Source organism: Echinops telfairi, unplaced genomic scaffold (genome assembly GCF_000313985.2).
Source record: "Echinops telfairi isolate 266 unplaced genomic scaffold, ASM31398v2 ScPeMD7_7410;HRSCAF=8448, whole genome shotgun sequence".
Classification (NCBI taxonomy): domain Eukaryota; kingdom Metazoa; phylum Chordata; class Mammalia; order Afrosoricida; family Tenrecidae; genus Echinops; species Echinops telfairi.
The window spans coordinates 15,836,563-15,844,123 of NW_022111310.1; positions in this window are offsets into that span (position 1 = coordinate 15,836,563).

The window sequence follows — 7,561 nt, forward strand, 5'->3', positions numbered from 1 at the left end:
GACCCCCGGAAGATAGGATGACAAGACTTCTTCTCATGTACTTTGGACATGTTTTCAAGAGAGACCAGACCCTGGGAAAGGACAGCATGCTTGGTAAAGTGGAGGGACAGCAAAAAAGAAGACCTTGCACAAGACGGATTGCAGCCCAGTAGCAATCATCAGAAAGGCACAAAGCCGTTCTGTTTTGTTCTGTCGTGCATAGGGTCACTAAGAGTCAGAACTTGTGGGAAACTGAGGATGTGTAAGAAGTGTACGTGGCCTGTTCCCAGCACTCATGACTACAGGGCTTGACACGCCAGCCCTAGGCTGAGACACGCCTCTGCAGTCTGAAATATGAGGCAAGGGCTGCAGTGCACGTACTCCGAGAAGGCTGTTTCTCCAGATCACATCTACCCCATCGATGCTCATCTAAAGCGGTCTCCTACAGAAGCCTGGCTCTGCACTAAAAGCATCTCCCTTTGTCCCTTAGTCTCAAAGACCGATTTGCACCTTTTGCCACTTGAATCCCTAGTACTCCCTGAGGTATTCCCCTTGAGTTCTTGGGATGTTCAAGATCAACACATCGCCCATTTTGATGTGTGTGTGTAGCAGGAGGCTAGCAGGCCTCAAGTACTATAAAACCCTATTGCTGAATGAACTCTGGCCTCTCCCCCTTCTCGCTTCTCCCGAGAATGGAGTTGAGTCCCCTGCCCCCTGCTTTCTTCCTTCTTTGTTGTCTCTAAGGGCACCCATCACTCCGCAGGACTGTTCCATGGTGGGGCTGGACCCCACAAGAGCCCACTGAACAGCATCGAACAACACTATTTGTTTTCCAAAATGGGAAGTCTTGTTCAGACTTCAAAGTAAGGGCACTGTCCTCAAATCTGCACCACCTCACTGGGTGCCTCTCGGCCCAAACCCACTGTGTTGCAGACATTTCCTGGGCCCATCGTGCTGGAACGAGACACTGTTCTTTTAGCGTACTCTGCACATGTAATACCGCAGACTGCACCATGTCTGCCTGTGCTATTAACCTCGCTTTGTGAGGAGCCGGAGCAATGGGGTGGGAGAGAAATGACGTGTCTTTTCTGCCTTGCAACGCAGCAGATGCCTCTATTTGGCATAATGAGGCCTGGGAGTGCTCCAATTCTTTTCTCCTCAATCCATGTCATCAGAGCAGTGTAAGGATGGGGGAGGACCAGACAGTGTTCCGTTCTGTTGGACACAGGATCTCTGTGAGTCGGAATGGCCTTGATTACACCCCCAAACAACAACCACAGGTTTGCAGAAGGCTACCATTGGCAATGAATGCACTACACCCCCAAACAACAACCACAGGTTTGCAGAAGGCTACCATTGGCAATGAATGCACTACACCCCCAAACAACAACCACAGGTTTGCAGAAGGCTACCATTGGCAATGAATGCACTACACCCCCAAACAACAACCACAGGTTTGCAGAAGGCTACCATTGGCAATGAATGCACTACACCCCCAAACAACAACCACAGGTTTGCAGAAAGCTACCATTGGCAATGAATGCACTACTGTACATCCATTTTTGAGCCACCTCATAGAGTCAGGCTCCACTGGAAACTGACCATTAACCACCGGCAGTGTGAGCAAACTTGGCCCTCGGGCAGAGTGTGCTTGACAGTGGGTTACTGCCACTCCCTGACCCAAGAAGGGCCATCCTATCCCTTAGAGACCTTCCTGGGTTTGCCCTGAATGGAAATTGGAGGACGAGGACCTGCTTGGTCATACTCTGACGGCCATGGTTGGAGGGCCCTGAAGCAACCTTGTAAGCTTTTCTTGCTAGAAAAATGTAGGCGCCCCAGTCATGGTCATTTTCCTTTTTCTGTAACTCTGCCTGCAACCGTGATGACCTCACTGGCCACCCCTCATGTTGGTGTAATTGGTTCCTCCTCTTCTGCTGAAGTGGTGTTTCTGTAAAGCTTTGAACTTGGCTGTGGCCTCGTGGTGCTGGTCTCACTCATCCAGACGATCTTCCTCTGGCCCGTTTGACTTAATAACGTATCTCCATAAGTTACATTTGAATGTGGAGTCTCTTTCCCCCACCCCTGGGCTGCTGATTGGCTCCACAAATTCAACCAAAGAAACGGAAGGAGCCCTTGGTATCGGCTCCTCTTTTTCCCCTCCCACCAAATATTTTTTAATAATTTTTGTTTTGGATTCAAGAGTCAGAATCTTACGTTTGCTTTTTGCACCTGGTGTTTTTAACGGACTTGTTATGCTTCTCTCACGGGCTGTTTTTCCCAGGTCATTTTCCTTTTCCTCCTTTTAAAAAAAATTTTTTTTTAAACATTTTATTAGGGGCTCATACAACTCAGATCAATAAGGAATTGATAGAGCTTTTGTTCCCCCCCAGGAAGCAATTTTAATGAATTTATTTTAAAATGTTTAAGTTTCACCTATTTATAACCCTCTCAGTGCCCTTCCCAGGCTAGCCACAGAAAACTGCCAATCCCCTTCCTTCGGTTGTGGGCCTTCAGCGCACTGCGCTTGCTCCCAGCTTGCTCTTGCTCGGCCAGAGCAATGCTTCCACATTTCACTGCCTAACAGAAGGTCCTGAGAGAAACCTCATCGTCCCCCGCTCCAACGTCTCTGACTAAAGAAAGCCTGGCTGCTGCATTGAAAGGACTTTGCTCTCAAGCCATATAATCCTTGCAGGGCAGTTTGAACCACTCTCTAGTCCCCATCCCCACCCCACCCCAGGACCGGCATTCCCCACTGAGGACCCTCAACCTCTCCTGCTGTCAAGAAGCTGACAGAACCCTCCGTGTCCTTGGGTCTTCCTCCGTTCACTTCCTTGTTTGACCCAATTCCACTTGCTCTGTGGCCCCCACGCCTGACCTCCAGACCAGGAAGCAACTCACCCAGTGTAGCAATCTCAAAGAGTTTCAGTTAGGAATGTTGAGTTATGCAGCCAAACCCTAGGCCACACCCTCGGTTCAGGTTCAACCTGTCAACCCCGAGGGCCCCTCCACCCCCACCCCCACCCCACCACAGTTCCGTTTCACATGCTGTCTCACAACTGACTCATCAGTCTCCTGCAGCTGACAGGCTTTTTTCCATGTAACTAATTTTTGCAGCGCTGATAACCAGCAGGCCATTGGTGACTTGGGGCTGCAGAGACCTTGAAGGTCCCTTTACAGTTTGCCCCGAAAGCTGAGGATGTGTCCCTCCAAGAGGACTGAGTCCCTGGAGGTGGAAGGCAGGCAGCAGGGGGGATCTCTTCATCAGCTCTAATCTTGCTCCCCTATTCTGAGCGTGTTTAAATGACTCCCAAACTACCCCTCCCCTCCAGCGCTCCTACTCCCCACTCGGAATGGGGAGTATGCTGTTCTGATTCGTGATGACAGGCTAAGAAATGCAGGATGAGAAAAAGCAAGTGCATTTTATACTATAAGAAAATTGGCCCCTATTGACTCCACCGCAGCTGTTCTATGCTTCTCAAAGCCCTGCCCCTTCCCTCTGGCTTCCCGCTCCCAGGTCAGGCCTGAGCCGACAAGTTCCACAGCCACTCCCAGACTCCAAATGCCAGAGAAAGGTTAAGGAACAAGACTGACTGGTTGGTTCCACCTTGCCTCCTTATTCCAAGTCTCGCTATGCCCCAGGCAGGGTGCCGCACCCACTTACCAACACGCCCTCCAGTCTACCAACTGCAGGTCTCCAACCTTCCTCACACTCTGGCCCTCTGAATTGGTCTCCCCTACTTCCCTCTTGCCCAAAGCATCTTTGATATCCATTAAATTTAATTCAATACACATTAAAATATTCCTACTATGAACCACATCCCTACCTCCAAGTTCATAGTCCACTAAACCATTACACTGCAATATAGTATAAGTGTGAAGGGACCCTAGTGGTGTTGTCAAGTAGGTGTTGGAGAGTTAACTGTAAGGTTGTTGGTTCAATGTACACATGTGCTTGGAACAATGGATGCATGTATGGATTGTGATAAGAGTTGTATGAGTCCCCAATAAAATGATTAAAAAAAAAAAAAAGATTGTTGGTTCAAACCCAAGCACCACTCCTCAGGAGATAGATCAGGCTATGTGCTTCCCTAAAGATTAAGAGCCTTGAAATCACTAGGTAGAATCACGATGGATCAGAATAGACTCAGGAGCAGTGGGTTTGATTTTGGGGTGATGGTATCAATGTACAATGTACAACAGAGAAGTGGGCACGGGATCACTGATGCGGCAAGACGTGGCTGGTTTTGAACTAAGACTAGCACTCATTACGTATAAATAGCTGGAGAAGTATTTCTCCCCTGTCCTCTCTGCCACTTCCAGAAACTTCTCCCACTTGTAACCCAAACTTATTTGTTGAGCTGCTCTATTAATCACCCCAATTTATTTTGCATTCCTAATTCCTCCTTAGTAAAGAATGCCTTCAGTCTAAAATGTGCTTGAGTTTACTTTTCCTCCCCTGACAATGTTGCACTAGCAGGGCCAGCCCAACAGAGCATGCTCTGTTCAAATCTTGTGTGTGTGTGTGTGTTGTTGTTGTTGATGAACAACTTAATGAATTGTACATTGGCAGTAAGTACATTCACAATGCTGTGTAACCATCACCCCTATTTTCAGAATTCCTCATCCTCCAAAACAGAAACGTTACCCTCTAGGGAATAATTCGCGCGACTGCTCCCCTAGCCCGTGATCATCTCTGATCCATTTTCTGTGTCCATGAATTTGCCCAATCTAGCTATTTTCTATTGTTTACACGCCTATCACTTCTGCTTATGGATTTACTATTTCTGAATGCCTTAGTAGCACATCAAATTCAGATTAAGGGCTCAGCTGCTAACAGGACGTGGATGAGTTGCACCCACCCAGCAGCTCTGGGGCAGAAGTCCTGGCATAAAGACGACAGCCAAGCTAACTCTATTGGGCAGTTTCACTCGTCGACACACGATCACTCTGAGTGATAATAATAATACAACAATAATACAGAACCATATGACCCAGCCCCAAACCCTTACTGCCATTGTTACTCTTCTGTTTCTTCTCACCTTAATGTCCGATGAAGTTTTTCCAGGTTCATTTCTACTTGATCACCTACATTCAGGCCTCTTTTCCAACCCTTGGTTCGGGCCTCAGCATTTGTAGGTCATCTGTTTCAACAACTTCCTCCACAGTCTTGGGGCCTCCAGTCTTTCCCCACGTCCTCTGTTCTTAACCAAGTCATGTTCTCTAAGGTTCTAGATCAGTGGCTCTCAACCTTCCTAATGCCACCACCCTTTAAATACAGTTCCTCATGTGGTGGTGACCCCCAACCATAAAATTATTTCTGTTGCTACTTCATCACTGTCATTTTGCTACTGCTAGAAATCGGGTGACCCCTGTGAAAGGGTCATTCGATCCCCAAAGGGGTCGAGACCCATAGGTTTGAGAACCGCTGTTCTACATGGAGGGAGAAGCCTACATCAGGAGAGGAGACTCAAGGAGGCAACCCTGACTTCCATTTCCTGGAACTCACCCCACAGTTCTTAAGTAATTACAAGTGACTGAGTGGTCGCCAACTGTACTAAGTCATCATCGTAACCCCGCAGGTCAATGGGTCCAAGTGGAACTGTTTGCTAAACGAACAGTCTTAACATGAAAGACTCCAAGCCCGTTAGTTCGACTGCAGAGGAAGGTGAGAGCAAGCTAGGGAAAGAGGTTAGAGAGCCTGGCAGAATATCTCTCTGCTGCACAAAATGGCCATTCTGGATGCTTCGGTCCTCAAGAGACACTTCCTCCAGTGAAGGCCAAAGTCCCAAGGTGAAGAGAACGTGGAAGGACAAAAGCCCACGCCTCAAAGTTCCCCCCATATCTCTTTACCTAGAAATTCCCTTCGACTTTAGGATCAGTGTTTAGTCTCATTAAGTAAACTGAGGCCTCCTGATACATACTTTTCCTATTCCTTCTTGGTAGAAAAAGTCTGCAATGGTTTCCACTGGCTTCTTCTCAGCGCTTCGGTTCTGAGCACTAAGTTTGTCCACGGCTGCGGTAGGTCTTTCTGGCCGGGTGGGCAGCTTTGCCCTTGGGCAGACTATCTTTGAGGGTGGATGACTCAGCCCAATGGTGCCACCTCACCTGGGCCTTTAGGGATTGTCCTGGCCGGGGGAGCCCTGCTGTTAGGGTTCTGGGCTGGTTTTCCTTGTGCTTGTTTCTCACTGCTGAAAGCTTTCAGGTTTTCAAAGAAGCACTTTTGTAAATCCAAGTAACTTTTATGAGGGAAAGGGCAGTTTGGGGTGATACAGTCACAAGTCTGGAAAGCAGGCCAGGCTGCATGGAGCGGCCTGGCGCAACCAAAAATGGCCCCTTTGGAGAAACATGAAAAACCACATGGAAAATGGCCAGAAAGCAGCGCCCTCAGAACCCAAACAGGAGAGCCAGAACCGCAAAAGAAAGTGCACATCTGGGAGCTTGCGCCCTCCGCTCCGCAAGAGAGCTCTGAAGAGGGAGCACTTGGCCTTGGTTCTGCTATTTAGCCCTTCCTGTCCCCACTTGGGGGTGGGGGTGGGGGTGCGCCATGGAGGGTATGGGCCGGTTCTTAGTGGCTGAGTTCAAGTGCATGCGTGATGTGATGTTGCTGGATGCTTGACCTACATCTGGGCCTAGGTAACCTGGGTCTGCGCATCCCCAGCTTTGGATTGTCCCCATAGATGTCTAATGTGTCTGATTCCGTTCCAACCCCTTTATTGTGGCACAGCTGGATAATTTATCATAGGTGGAGACAACCCCTTCTCTCCCTGCTCTTCCTCCTTGTCACGCCTGGTGCAGCGGTTACAAGTTGGGGTGCTAACCTCAAGGTGGACAGCTGGGAACCACCAGCCAATCCTGGCTCCGCAGGAGAAAGAGGAGGCTTTCTGCTCCTGGAAAGAATTGTCTCAGAACAGACCCGGTCCTCTGGGGTCACTCGGAGTCTGAATGGACACATACCAGGGGTGCTGGTCTGACTGCCCTGATCTGGAGACCCTGAACCAGTCTTGTCAACTGTCCTATTAGAATAGTGGAGCCATCCCAATCCGGTCCCATTCCGATTCTGCAGTCCGGATGGAAGTCGTGATCCATCAGGGCGGGAACTGCTTTACCTCTGACCGCTATCATGGCCTCTTGCTGCAGAATGACAGCCTTGGTTTTTGTCCTGTTTAAGATCTAACAGATGTGTGTCTCTATAAATTGTATTTGTGTGTGTGCGCGCGCGTGCGTGTGTGTGCGTCTTTTCTCCCCTACAACCCTTCCCAGGAACAACTAAATTCCAATGGCCTTGTTTGCCCGCCAAGGCCTGCTGCCTCGTGGTTAAGTGCCATCTGCTGTTCTCACCCCAGTCCTGTCTGACTCACCCATCGTCGTCAAGTTGACCTACCGAATGTCTGCCTCACACTCTTCCTCAGCTGCCCCTGTCTAGTGCTCATCATGCCACACGATGCCCTCTGCTAGGAGCCTGGCGGCCTTTTCCTCGTGGCCCAGATCCACACGCGGCTACCTCTTGAGCTCTGCCCAGACCCACATCCAGAGGCCGCTGGGAGAATCGTGCCCTTCTAGGAGCCCTACAGCCACCCGCCTG